Raw genomic sequence first — 13664 nt, 5'->3', positions numbered from 1 at the left:
CGACAGGCTGCGGTCTGTGTCACCGCAGCTTTATTTCTCTGAAATGGGGGAGTGGGCAGCTAAGGAAAAGTTCGGCTTTGTGCTTTTGGAAGACAGGGACGCAGGGACAGAACGAAGCTTTTATGGGGTTATTCAAGAGAAACCCCACAAAAGGAGAAACCGCCTCCCCTGCCGCTCCCCCCGCCCCGCCGGCAGGGGGCGCGCGGCGCCACAGCCCGAGGGGAGAGGCCCCGGCCCCGCCCCGCCACACGCGGCGCGCGCCGCTCCCGCCCCGCGGCAGGGGGCGGGGTCGGGGGGCGGGGCCCAAACCGGCCCCGCCCCGCGTCTGTCCCCGCCCCTGCCCGGCCGGAGGCGCCGAGCGCAGGGCGGGGCCGCGGGGACCCGACGGCGTCGGGCGGGAGCGCCCCTGCCCGCGGGGAGCGGCGCGGCGGCAGCGCTGGCGGCCGCGGCCGGGCAGGAGGCAGGGAGGGGACGGGAGGGGGTGCGGGGGCCTCCCGTGCGGGTTTTTTCCTTTCCCCGCCCCCTCCCAACCGCGCCCCCTTCTCGGACCGTGAGAGGTGAGAAGGGCGGTCGGGGCTCGGCAGCGAGGGGAGGGGGCTCGGGGCTGCCGCGAGGGGGAGGAGAAAGTGAGGAGGAGGAGGAGAAGAAGAAGAAGAAGAAGAAGAAGAAGAAGAAGGGCGGTGGCGCGCGCGCGGGCCAGCGAGGGGTGGGCCCACCGGGCTCCCTCCTGCCGGGTGTCTGCGGAGCGCGGCTGCGGCGCCGCCCGGGGGGACGGGGAGCGGTGCCCGCCCTGAGCCCGCCGGGCGGGACCCGCCGTGCTCGGCGGGGAAGTGGCATCGCCCGAACGGGGCGGCGGCTGCTGGTGCGGGACGGAGCAGGGGCGGTGCGGGGCACGGCGAGGGGGGCGCGGGGTCTGGCCCCGTGGCCGAGTCACTTCAAAACGTTCAGAGACGGGACCCGCTAAAAGTGCACTGAACACAGCGGGCTCTCGGGGACTTGCCGCTCTATCTCTCAGCCTTCACCATCACAGTATGAAATAGTGGGAAACTATTTTTTTTTTTTTTTGAGAGTGGTCGAACAGATTCGAACAGCGACTGACTGCCAGCTCACCGGCATGGGGAGCGGCGTTATTACGCCGAAAACAAAAAGAAGTATAAGTGTTGAACATCAAACGGCTGTTTATAGATATTACTGGTTCGAGCTTTTCCTTAAAGCCTCTTTGTGGCTCCGGGCTCTGAGGTCGGACTGGCTGCGCTGTGTGAGCGGTGGTGCAGCCCAGCTGAAGCCCCGCCATCCGTGACTCGCAGTCGGGCTGCTTGGCCAGTAATGTCATAACAGTCGAAAGGGAAGAGTTGAGTTTGTTCCTTCCTTTTACCTAAAAGTCAATGATGAAATTATATGAGCTAAACTCCAAATACAGTCTTATTTTCAAGAAAAAAAAATATCATTCAGGTCTTCCACGAGCATGAACAGGAATAAGAATTTGAACTTACGTTGGTGTAGCTTTTTTATCTAGACAAAAATCTATGTATTTTAGGGGTGGATCCTTTTTAAAAACAGATCACAGGATGTATTTTCATGGGCAGTTCATTAATTTTACCAGAAACAATCTCTGATCATTTCTCATTAAGGTATTTTTGCCTGAGAATTTCAAGAGGCATTTTAAAAAAAAAAGTACCATATTCTTGAACTTCATGGGTGCATTCCTGATAGGGCAGATTGTGTTCCCATCTTATGTTTTTCCTGTTTTCCACTTGCTGAACAATGCTGAGGAGCATAAAGCAGGATAGAACCAAAATAATAATAATAAATAATAATCTGAGTCAAATAGTGTTTTCCTCTGCCATGTGTCAGCTTCACTGAACCATCCCTCATTTATGTCCTCTGAATGGCCAGGTCCACTACCAAAGGCAGCATGTTTATACTTTAGCTGTAGATTTTAACACATTGCATTTCACAAAAATGCATTGACTGCTAATTTAAAATAGAAAAGAATTTGAGTGAAGATGAAGAAATTCTCCCATTAGACCATTATAGTCAAAGAGTAATTGCAAGCTGTTACTAACAATGACAGTTCATGTTGGGGAACTTGTTCCAGCTCTGGACTTTTGTATCACCTGTGCTTTTAAAAAGATTCTTTGCTTATGTTGTTGTCTTGTGGTTTTATTGATATAATTCAGCCTTTCGTGACATGATAAAGATTACCTAATCAGATATAACATGGCCCAATAGTGAAAATTTCTACAGCTCTTAGGAAATTATAGTGTGATTTTACATTTCCCTTACAAAATCGTTACAGTTTGCCTCTTCCCACAGCAATTAAATTGCCTTTTCTTATAGCAGTCTTACCAACTAGAAAAATGCAGTGGTTACAAACCTAACTATCCACTGTTTGTTTTTTTTCCTAGGAAGAAAATCTTTAATTCAAAGTTACCAGCAAAGCAATGCTGACCATAAATACATGTGTTATTTGGCTGTCTGGCCTTAAAACCCAGTCATGTAGGCAAGATGAGGTTATTCACTCCAGAGGCAAGAATGAGGTGGTATTACCATTCAGAGACCTAGGACAGTCTTGCATCTAGTAAGAAAGATCAGATCATGAGAGGTCAAATATTAGGTATCACATTATGCATGCAGGTATCATGTAAGGCTACTTTCTTTCACTTCAAAGTGTACATAGTCACTTGGTACCCTTGCACACGGTACCAAGCCAAAAGGAGACACATATTATTTCAACAGGCTAGATTTTTTTAAGATTTGTAGTGGCCTGTAAATAGGAAAGGGTTGAGAACCACTGTGACAGTAAGTGTGAATTTTTATAGAGCTGCTCCATGTAAGGAAACATGTTAAGTGGTGGTAGTTGGCTTTATTCACCAATACCATCAGTGTTAGTCTTTGAAAACAGTGTTCAGTGCTTCATATGGCAGATCAATACTTCACTGCTTTTCCCTTCATGGAATTACAGCTAATCGAAGATAAGAGTGAAAATGGACTAAGGTTAATTTTTTTTTTTAAAGAGACACAGCCTTGTAATCCAGTGTTGCTTGAGAGTTCATGTCTCATATTAATTAAAATTAAAAATTTCATATTAATTTCCCTTCTTCCTTTGGGGTCTTTGTTGATGGCTATGTAACTTGAAGTTGTGGAAGGAACTAAGGTGACAGTTGTGCAGTGACACGCTTTTATCGTCTTCCTCAGAAAGTTTAGGAATCACAGCAGAAATGGAAGGAAGTTCTATCTGAATAGAGTAGGGAATCTGCTTTTGAGATTTTTTAATTTTTTTTTTCCCAATGGCTCGTTCTTATTTCTTTGTACTGTTATTTTTCTGCCTCCAGATTTTTTTCTGCTACCTCAGTTTTTTTGGAAAGAGGAGGATAAATGGAACAACAGGATTCTTTGAACAACTAGAGATGATTCCGGTGTTATAGGTAATTATTGTATTTACTCAATTCTATTAGTAAGTTATGCTACAAGGAATGTGACATTAGCCCACAAGGATACTGGGTCTTCCTTACACCTGAAATTTCATCTTTTTTTTTTTTTTTGTGTTATATTGCACATCTTTTGAGGGCTTGTTTCTAGCAAGCATACACAAGCAGGAATTGACTTTGCCCTTGTAGGCTTCACATGCTAGTGTTTTTTAACCATTTTTACGTGATTTCATTACTTGTGCTCTTTATCAAAGCATGCTTTTTAGAAGACTGTCAGTATTACTGTAAAGTTCAGTTTTGATCTTTTCAAAATGCATGAGAAGCCTTTCACTTTGAATCTTTTAATCATTATAGGAAAAACAGGAAAAACGATAAGAGAGTCTGTTAGAGAAAATATGGCTTTATAGAAATTCTTATGAATAAAGGCCCACCAACTGCACAGTCAAATCTCATTACTCCAATAATACTGATTGGCTTTCACTTTATTTCATTTTTTTAGCAGCAAAGTAGTAAGACTGTTCTAAGTGCAAGTAATTTTCAAAGGGAATGGCTTTGACATTTGCACAAAGCGAAGGGATAAAAGAATGCTGAAAACATGAATACATGCAAGAATCTAGCTGTATCAGAATTCTCTGAAAATTAGCGGCAAGGGTGACAAAAGCAATCCAATTAATTTAGGAATACTAGGTTTTACTGCCTTTTGCAACTGGACGTGCCTATCTCATATTGGCCTTATTAGCCACCAGCGTGCTTGTAACAAACATGGGTAGAGCCCTCCCCAAATCTTCATTTGCAAAGCCTAGCCATGATGATGACTAGGTTTTACTAAAGTGAAAAAAATCTGCTTTCTTGACTGTGAGATCTCTCTGCTTTGGAAATGTTGATAAAGAAACACACTCCTTTATAATCTAGAATTTATTCATGTCGTAATATAGAAGAGAGATGGTCTTTCTTACTGTTCATCATCTGTCACAATCTTTCCCTCCTTGGTCAGTCCATATCCTTGTTAGTATCTTTCACTATAGATGACATCAACCCTTTCCTGAGTTTTAAAAATTATGATAACTGCTAAGGTTCACCAGAAACTACTTCATGAACAGACTTTGTGTTTTCAGTACTTTGCAGTAGTTCAAAATGTGGTAGCTCCACCTGCCAAAATAGCTGACCTCCTCAAGATTGTCAGAATTTTTAGACTTGACCTGCACCTTTTTGTACAGTGGTCATGCTAGTTAAAAAGAATTCGAAGCAAATGCCAAAATGTACTCCAAAGAAAAGGGACTGAAAAGGTGAATCACTATAGGATAAATCTTTATTCACATCTTATTGCAAGGTAGAATGAGTAATTATCAAGCAGGGCTGCTGATTAGTAATTGTGTTTTATGGACTATATTGGCATTTTTCCAGAGGACAAATTTCTGTAAAGTTGAGAGAGGTATTGATTTTAATCTGTTCAGAGGAATAGTTTGCCAATTAATTACCTCTTCTGGCAATTCTAAGTGCAGCTAATGTTAAAAATCCTAGTGTCTTCCATAAGAACAGGATATATTTGAAGAAAAATTTTTGATTAGTAGCTTGGATTATTGCAAGGGCACCCATGACATTTTCAGAGTTAATGGAAAACTGTTTATAAAATTGTACAAGATGTTTTTGTAGAATAGTGAAATTGAAGGTAGAACACTGGCTTCATCTCTTTGAAAATGTGTCTGGAGATAGACTTGCCTCACTGCCTTAGCTGATGCTTTTGTCAAAATGGCAAATATACATTGTATTGACTCTATTGAAAAGAACTTAATTTAAAACTTAATAAGAATCTAACCAACTTGCTTAAAATTTGCAATACTTTCCAGTTCAAGAAATTGCAATTTAAATCAACGTTCTACTTGCATTTTGTGAAATCTTCTATGGCCTTGTATTACACATTCGGTGGGGGACTAACTTTGAGAAATGTTACCCCTTACAGTTTTAAAAAGCCACAGCATGCCCAAATATTTTGCATAATTAGAGCTTTTTAAGCCTTTGAAAAATACCTTGAAAATGTAAGGTGTTTCTCATGCCGACATGTACTGAATTTTATATGGAGGAGAGGAGGAACAGCAGAATGTGTCTTGCCTAAAAAGAATGAAAGTAACTTAACATAGAATCATAGAATCTGCTGAGTTGGAAGGGACCCACAAGGATCATCGAATCCAACTCCTGGCCCTACACAGGACATCCCAAGAACGACACCATGTGCCTGAGAGCATCGTCCAAATGCTTCTTGAACTCTGTCAGGCTTGGTGCTGTGACCACTTCCCTGGAGAGTCTGTTCTGGTGCTCAACCACCCTCAACAGGAGTGCTGTGGACAACTTCATGCTTTCAGACCTGTTTCTGATAGTCTTTCTTTAATTATTCCTGTGGGTTGCAATTGTGGAGACATTTGTTCAGCTAGATAGGCCTTCTGGCTCCAGCAACAAAGCAATTCTCACCTTGGCAAAGCCTTACATAAGTAGTGTTGGAAAGGACAACATTAAATAAAAAGTTAAATGACTCTTGGAAACACTGAATGTTGGGAGGCCAGAAGTGTGATTATTTCTTTGATCACTCATTATTTTGTGTTTATAGTTCTGTGTTTGGTTAAAAAGAAATCCCTCCCCTCCAATCTCAGCTCTGATTGGAATTTAAACCTGTAAGAAGAGAGGCTCTGCAGGAAACACTTTCTTTACAGACTGGTATCTGAGGTACAACTTTCTTCTGAAATGCCAGATTGATAGCAACTACCAGAAAAAAAAAGGAAAATAGATACTCTTTTGAAAAGCTAAACACAAAACATAAAAAATAGATCTACTTTAGAGTTGCAAGTTTTCAGTTAAATGTTTCTATTTTTAAAGTATTTCTATTGTATCTGTTTCCTACTAGTTTCCCTAAGTTCTCTCTTTTTGTCTTTTGTAATTAGTTTATCTAATAGGCAGTATGTTTTAAAAGCTGGAATTAGATGGAGCAGAATGTATTTCCTATTCTTCCTTCCATGTTTCACACAGCTTTGTCAGAGTAAGTGAGAGGTTGTGGTAATAAGATCTGCTTATGGCTTTTGTAATCCTTTTGTGCTCACCATTGCTTTTTGTCACCATATTCTCAACTGCCAGAACAGTTTAGACATAACATTTTTTAATATTCACTACGGACAGAAAGATCTTACAGCCTGTTGAACTATGAGCAGGTTCACTTCCTAAGCACTCTTTTTTTTTTTTCCTGGCACTTTTGAATCCATTTTCTGTATACATTGTTAACAAAGGGAAAGAGTAATGAAGAAACAGAAAGAGAGAAAAGGAAAATCTGTGATCAGGTCTTTATACCATCGTGCTTTCAAAAATTTTGTAAAAAAAAGGGAGAGGACTACATTAGCTAAAATCTCTTTTAGATTGTTCTTTAAATGCTCATGTTATTTCTGATGTGCCTGCCATTACTCCCACCTCATCTCCTTTCACCAGTATGTTACAAAGCTGTAAGAGGAAATACTGATAAGATTTTTATATGGGCTATATCGGGACAATGGTGATGATATCATCTGTCTAGTACAGATTTGAGTTGACTTGGGTGGAAGTAGTATTATTCATTACAAAAAAAAGTTCACACCATTCGTGGACTTCCTGTAGCCTCAGCCTCATAGCCAGTAGAACTTGGCAAAACCGGGCTAAAGTATACCCTTAAAATGAATTAAATATTCACAGCACCTGGCTGTGTAATATATTACATATTCATAGTGTAGAGTAAGACGAGACTCAAGTCCAGTGAAGTTTACTAAGCTGAACTGTAAAGAATACAAAGAGTAATGTGGCTGAATTAGCAAATTAATTAAAAGTTTACAAATAGTGTATAAGTGGTGAGGAGATGTAGGAGAAGCTTACAGGAAGATGAGGTTTTTACAGTGGTTTTGATGATTGGATTGTTTGCAAGCAAGTTCTTACTTGTTACCAGAGTAGACGTTTTATGTTGACTTTTGCACAAATAAGCTATTAGGCTGATAGCTACTGTCCAGGTAAGTAAAGCATTCTATGTTGGTTATTCTTTATATCCATATGCATTTGTCTGGTAAATAATCTAAAACATATCCTAATATTCAGAAAAGAGGTACTTTTGAATATTAAATTATCACTTTGTCCTTGCCAGAAATGAAATCAAAGTTTAAATCTTGCTCTTTCACATGCAGTAAGAGAAATTGTATTTTTGGATGTAAATGTAATCACAAGCTTTTGCATTCAAACTATAATTAAAGCATTGAGTAAGTAGGGCATTTCATAATGTTATCATAACTTGATAAGGTTGGCAAGATCTTCACCAAGCACCAAGGCATTTTAAACTTGGAAGTATTTTCCAAGGAAATGAAAGTAATTAACTGAAATTAATGTATGAGTTTACAAACATGTATGCAGATCAAGTGATAAGTAATAAAATTTCACTCTTTTGTACCTCATTTCACTTCCTGAAAGGTTTTGTAATTAACAAATACAAATTTAATTTGCACCTTTGCATAAGAAATTGTCTAACAGTTCAACCAAAGAACAATTGTACTTAAAACAGGTTAAGTGATAGTTACAGTAAATATTCAAACATTATTGTTTGAAAACTTAAAAGCTCAATGAATGAGAAATAATATGTACATGTACTGAAAGCTAAGTAAGGAATTTTTAGAGCTTTGAGCTAATGGGGAAGATAGATGGGCAAACGATTGCAGACAGTCTAAATCTGAGGAGATCTACATCCAGTAGTACAACACATTAGTTTTGTATTTCCCTTAAGATTTTAGCTAGAGTTGATATGAGAGAACTGGAAAAACACATGGTAAGCAAATAACGAATGTTTTTTCTTGATTATGCCTTCTCCTTTTGACAGTTTAGCAATCTGGGTTCAAGAGTTTTCCCTTCCTTGAGCATGCTACTTCAGTAGTGGACCTCGTGCCCCTGGGAGTGCCAACAGGCGACTCTGTTCCTTCTGGCACTTCATTTATATTGCTGATGCCTAGTTCTTGCTCTCTGTGCAGAACAGGAAACATTTAAGGATTCCTTTAAAAAGAGGGTAAGGCAGCTAAGATGGGATCGTTATGCTGCTTAGATTAGCTGAACAGTTAACTCTGCGAGTACGTTAGTGATTTAAAGCTTTAATAGGTGGTCTAGACTTCTGCCATCGGCGTCTATGTGCTCAAGCTCATTTCAGTTTTACACAACCAGGGAAGGATAGGAGCTCAGAGTTGTGTTTGAACAATGAGCTGTTGTGTTGATTTCTGTTCTACTTTGTTTCTAAATCCTGGGTTTAGGTGATATGTAGCCAGTCAGGCTAAGGCAGTTTTACACACACAGGAGCAAAAAACAGGCAGCTTGTGCGTCTGTAAGTTCCCCGAGTGAGCTGGGTTTATGTCTTTTGGTTTATCAGTTCCTCCCTAATCACATTTCTGTCTACTTGCCAATAGCAGTCAAGCTCTGACAGAATGGAGCCCTTACTGTGTTTTAAATCTCTGAAAGGTTTTGAAACTATGGGTAGGTAGCGAAGGCCAAATAAGTAATTCTACTTCACCTGCCAGCTGATGGGCCTGTTCTCAGTCTGAATATGACAAAGAATTTGCTTGTCCTGTCTGTTCTGGTACTTAGTAGGGAGTATGTATGCATGTGGGGTAAGGGAGACTACATGAGATGAAACAGGCAGAAGAACTGTAGTTATTATCAGAAGGGCTTGTGAAATAAATAATAGCGGGGAACCTGAGATTACTTTCACACGAAACCGATGAGACAGAATGAAGAACCTAAGAAACCAGTTTTCTGATTATGTTTAGGACTGCATGGTGACTTGATACATAGCTTAATCTGAGATTTAATAGTATCCAAGTACAGAATTAAAGGATATTTTTCCTTGTGTGCCTTAGATACATACTATTTTAAGCAACATTGACCGAAGCAGAGAACTAGTTTTGTTTTAGAGTGAAGGGAATAATTATATGTACTGTGATTTGTTCTGCATATTTTTTCCTAATAATACTTCCTTGAGCCAAATCACTAGTAAAATCAATGGAAACCTTTAATTAACATCTCTAATTTAATCATCTTCCTTTTGTGACTTTGTGAAGCTTACGTAATATGAAAAAATCTATGATCAAGTTACAATGCTTACAATTAAAGCAAGTAATACAAGGCATTTTGTTTTGTATTTATAAACATATATGTATAATTCAAATTAAACATCTCTGGGACCACATGATTATGAATATTGCCCTCTGGTATTCATCTCTCATTTCAGTGCTTCATTTCAGATTTACAGTTAGTGCTGTAAATGTTACTTTTTATGGAGAAATGTAATTAAAGAGTTGGGTTTCCTACTCTACAAGAGAATACTTTCTAGTAATGCTCTGAGGTTCCCAGCACAGGAAGGACATTGACCTGTTGGACTGAGTCCAGAGGAGACCTCCAAGATGATTAGGGGGAATGGCTTTAAAGTGGAAGAGGGTAGGTTTAGATTAGATATTAGGAAGAAATTCTTTCCTGTGAGGATGGTGAGGCACTGGAACAGGTTGCTCAGAGAAGTTGTGGATGCCCCATCCCTAGAAGTGTTCAGTGCCAGGTTGGGTGGGGCTTTAAGCAATCTGGTCTAGTGGAAGGTGTCCCTAACCATGGAGATAAGGTTGGAACTAGGTGATCTGTAAGGTCCCATCTAACCCAAACCTTTCTAATGACTCTACAGTTCTGTATCTGTCAGCTACTAGTCTAATTATAAACAGGATTTTTAGTAGTGATTCATGCTGATTAGTCTCGCAAGTCCTTATTATAATATGTTCTTTTAAAAATCTCTAATATCTGTATTTCTTAAGAAATAAAGGTAGTTTCTTTGTGTTGCATGGCCATCACTTCATCTGTGTTCAGTGAAATGTATAGGGAGCAGTCATCATTGGTAAGCTGAATGGGAAGAGTGCTGTTCTGTACCATATTGTTGTATTAAAGCAAATCATACATATTTGGAGTTGGCATAGAAAATCCTAATATCATACTGAAGGGGGGAGAACATCTGTACATGCAGTATCCTTTTGATAATGTTCTAACACAATGTTTTTAAAGTATTTCATTAAGACTCATTACCTTTTTAATATATATAAAAGATGAAAGAAAGATTTCATTTAGTAGTGGGATTTGGATAACCTATTATGGAGCAACATTTCCATTCAGTAGTGTGGAACTGTTGCATTGAATTCCTCACCTCCTATACACCTAGTTACCATACTTGGCTGTCATTGCTTTACTTGTAACAATCCTAACCACAAACTGGCGGTAGATCAAAATGTTTTCCTTTTTATCTGTGTAACCTTGACCTTGCCAAAATGGTTCATTCTATCCAGACATTACTCTTAAGGCTCTGATGGCATAAAGGCACTGAATCAATGTGAGTGCACAAATAGAATTAGGATGCTCATTTCATAGGTTATGTTGCTTTCATGTTATTTGTATGATAAATGCAGATTGTTTTTAATTAAAAGAATTTTTTACTTTTCACAGCAGTCATTCCTGTAAAGCTGATCTATGGAAGGGACATGAGTAAGTCTGTGGAATAAGTAAATGATGATCGACTAGGTATTTGATTTCTCTTTTGCCACCTTAGAAACAGATCATTTCACAGTGTTTCAAATTGGAAGGGACCTCTGAAGGACATCTGGTTTACCTTCCCCTGTGTTCAAGTGGGGTCACCAAGAGCAAGCTGCCCAGGACCATGTCCATACAGCTTTTGAATATCTCCAAGAGTGTAGACCCCACAACCTTCCTGGGCAACCTGTACTCTGTCATCCTCACAGTGGAAGAGTGTTTCCTCATGTTTAGGTGTTGTGTTTTAGTTGTTACCTGTTGACTTTTGTCTCTCACTGGAGAACCCTAAAAAGAGCCTTGGCTCTGTCTTCTTTGCACCTTCCTTTCAGATATTTGTACACATTGATGGGACCCCCTGAGTCTTCTCTAGGCTAAACAGTCTCAGCTCGCCCATATTTTCCTCATATGAGAAATGCTCCAGGCCCTTCATCATCTTTGTGGCCCTTTGGACACTCTCTCCAGTACGGTCAAATGTCTCTTGTACTGGGGAACCCAGAACTGGACACACCACTCCAGAAATGCCTCACCACTGCTGAGTAGAGCATAAAGATCACCTGCCTTGACTTGCTGACAGCACTCCTAATGCACCCCAGGATACCATTAGTCTTCTCTGCTGAAAAGGCACACTGCTGGCTCATGTTCCACTTGGTGGACCACCAAGTCTTTTTCTGCAGAGTTGCTTTCCTACTGAGTGGCCCACAGCATGTACTGGCGCATGGGGTTGTTCCTCATGGATGGTGCAGGACTTTACCCTTCCCTTTGTTCAACTTGATGAAGTTCTGAAGGCCAATATTGCTAGTAAAGACAGAGTCAGAGGGCATTCAGTACCTCAGCCTTTCCCATATCCCATGTCACCAGGGCCCTGGCCCATTCAGCAGCAGGCCCATATTTTCCCTGGACTGTCTTTTGTCAGATGTGTACCTATGCAAGTCTTAGTGTTGCCTATGATGTCCTTCTGAGATTCAACTGCAGGTGGGCATACAGTGGTAGAAATCTTTATATTGAAAGGATTTTTATGAGAAGTTCTGTTTGACATCTGCTGTGCACAACTGGGTTCTTAAAATGTTGTAAGTGCACATCTTGTGTAGATGCAACATTAATTCTTAAAACGAAATAAAAATTCTGGTTTTCATATTTAAGAGACATATGGTTCTCATAAACTTAAATTTTCATACTTATAAACTTTGATATGATTCTTATAAGCATTCTGCCTTTTAGTGTGATGATTGTTGGTGTTATATTTGATCATTTGTGTTGCCTTTCTGTGAAGCCTATTTATTGCCAACTTTTATTTTTGAGTTGCAGTGATCAATTGCACACGAGAAATTCCAGATGAGATCACGCTATTTGTTTTAAAAATGTGTAATAAGATATGATATTCTCATATATTATCCCTTATGCAGTTGAAAGTCTCCATTGGGGGGCAGGCTGTTAACTGAAGCTGCTAATTAAACAGAAATCCTCACTGATGGAGAAATGAGTCTCTTGAGGTGTCTTTTGGTATTAAATTATTCATTTTGAGTGCTCAAGTCTCTGTCTTGAAATACTTTGCTTCAGTAGCTGTGACATTGCATAGCTTGACATTTAAATACAGCGTAAACTTTTTGCCCACAGACCTCTATGTATTTCAGAAGTTTGTGTAGTCTGGCATGGAGCAGTATGTTGCATTACTTAATCACTTGCAAATCTGTTTCTTCACTGTTTTTTTACTGTGACGAAATCTGGTAGGCTTTTATATGGACCCTAATGTAGAACTGGGAGTACCTGTAATTTTTTACCAAACAGGCATCCACTCTGCTGTTGACAATGTTGGTAGTGGTGTCCTTTACCCATTTTTCTGTGAGTCTTTGAGGAAATCTGAATGCCTCATGGTGGAATAACGCTGTTGCTGTCTTGGAAAAATGTAAAAAAATTGTCTTTAGTTTGCCTCCAGATTTGCCTACAAAAGGAAACTATCTCCATGTTATTTTGTTTGGATTTGCCGCAATCTTTCAATCTGTCTTATAAGGTCTTTTGTAGCTTTTTTAGGCAATACCTTCCTTAAACTGGTTCTAAAGAATAGATTTACTTTTGGCAGGACTTTAAATATCTGCAGAAGAGTGGTTTTGTGTTTTTGTGACCACTCTTCCTTAACAGTGACATTTCTAGAGGAGATGATTTGTGCTGGAGTATTGCCATTTCTAAATTGGTGACTTTTACAGAATCACAGAATGGGTCAGGGTAGAAGGAACCACAATGGGTCATCTGGTCCCACCTCCCAAATTCTACCTTGTTATTATTAAAATCTGTCATAGTTTCATTAGAATCTTTGGTACCAATATGCCTGGAGTGTATGAACAGGGAATCTTTTGCTTGTCTTCATCTTGTGTGTTGCTACTTGATCCTTTTGGTACAGAAAACAGACTTTGTGTTTTGAGAGACTGGTCTATCACAGTATTGTACATTTTGTATTACAAAATTTAGAAACCACAGCTGACCTGATGGACTCAGAGTTAAAAATTTTTGAGTGTGATTAAGCTTACTGTGCTGTTTACTTAGGAATAGGTCTGCACTATGGTTTTGCTTGTTGATGATGCAGTCCCTGATAATGCTTGGGTATTAACTGAATAAATCAATGTTAATGTTTTAATATTAAAG

General features: G+C 39.8%; 1 protein-coding gene across 2 annotated transcripts in view; it reads left to right on the top strand.

Annotated features, from left to right (window-relative positions):
- Positions 1-421: 421 nt before the first annotated feature.
- The window catches only part of KLHL5 (kelch like family member 5), a 61101-nt gene continuing 47858 nt past the window's right edge, over positions 422-13664 (top strand). For both annotated transcript variants that reach the window (XM_027746795.2, XM_027746794.2), the window contains exons 1-2: positions 422-557; positions 3336-3428. The gene's annotated coding sequence lies outside the window, so the exon portion shown is untranslated. The remainder of the gene's footprint in view (positions 558-3335; positions 3429-13664) is intronic.

Source organism: Pipra filicauda, unplaced genomic scaffold (assembly GCF_003945595.2).
Source record: "Pipra filicauda isolate LSUMZ 115617 unplaced genomic scaffold, ASM394559v2 scaffold38_size3968069_pilon, whole genome shotgun sequence".
Lineage (NCBI taxonomy): Eukaryota > Metazoa > Chordata > Aves > Passeriformes > Pipridae > Pipra > Pipra filicauda.
This window is presented reverse-complemented; position numbering and strand designations above follow the sequence as displayed.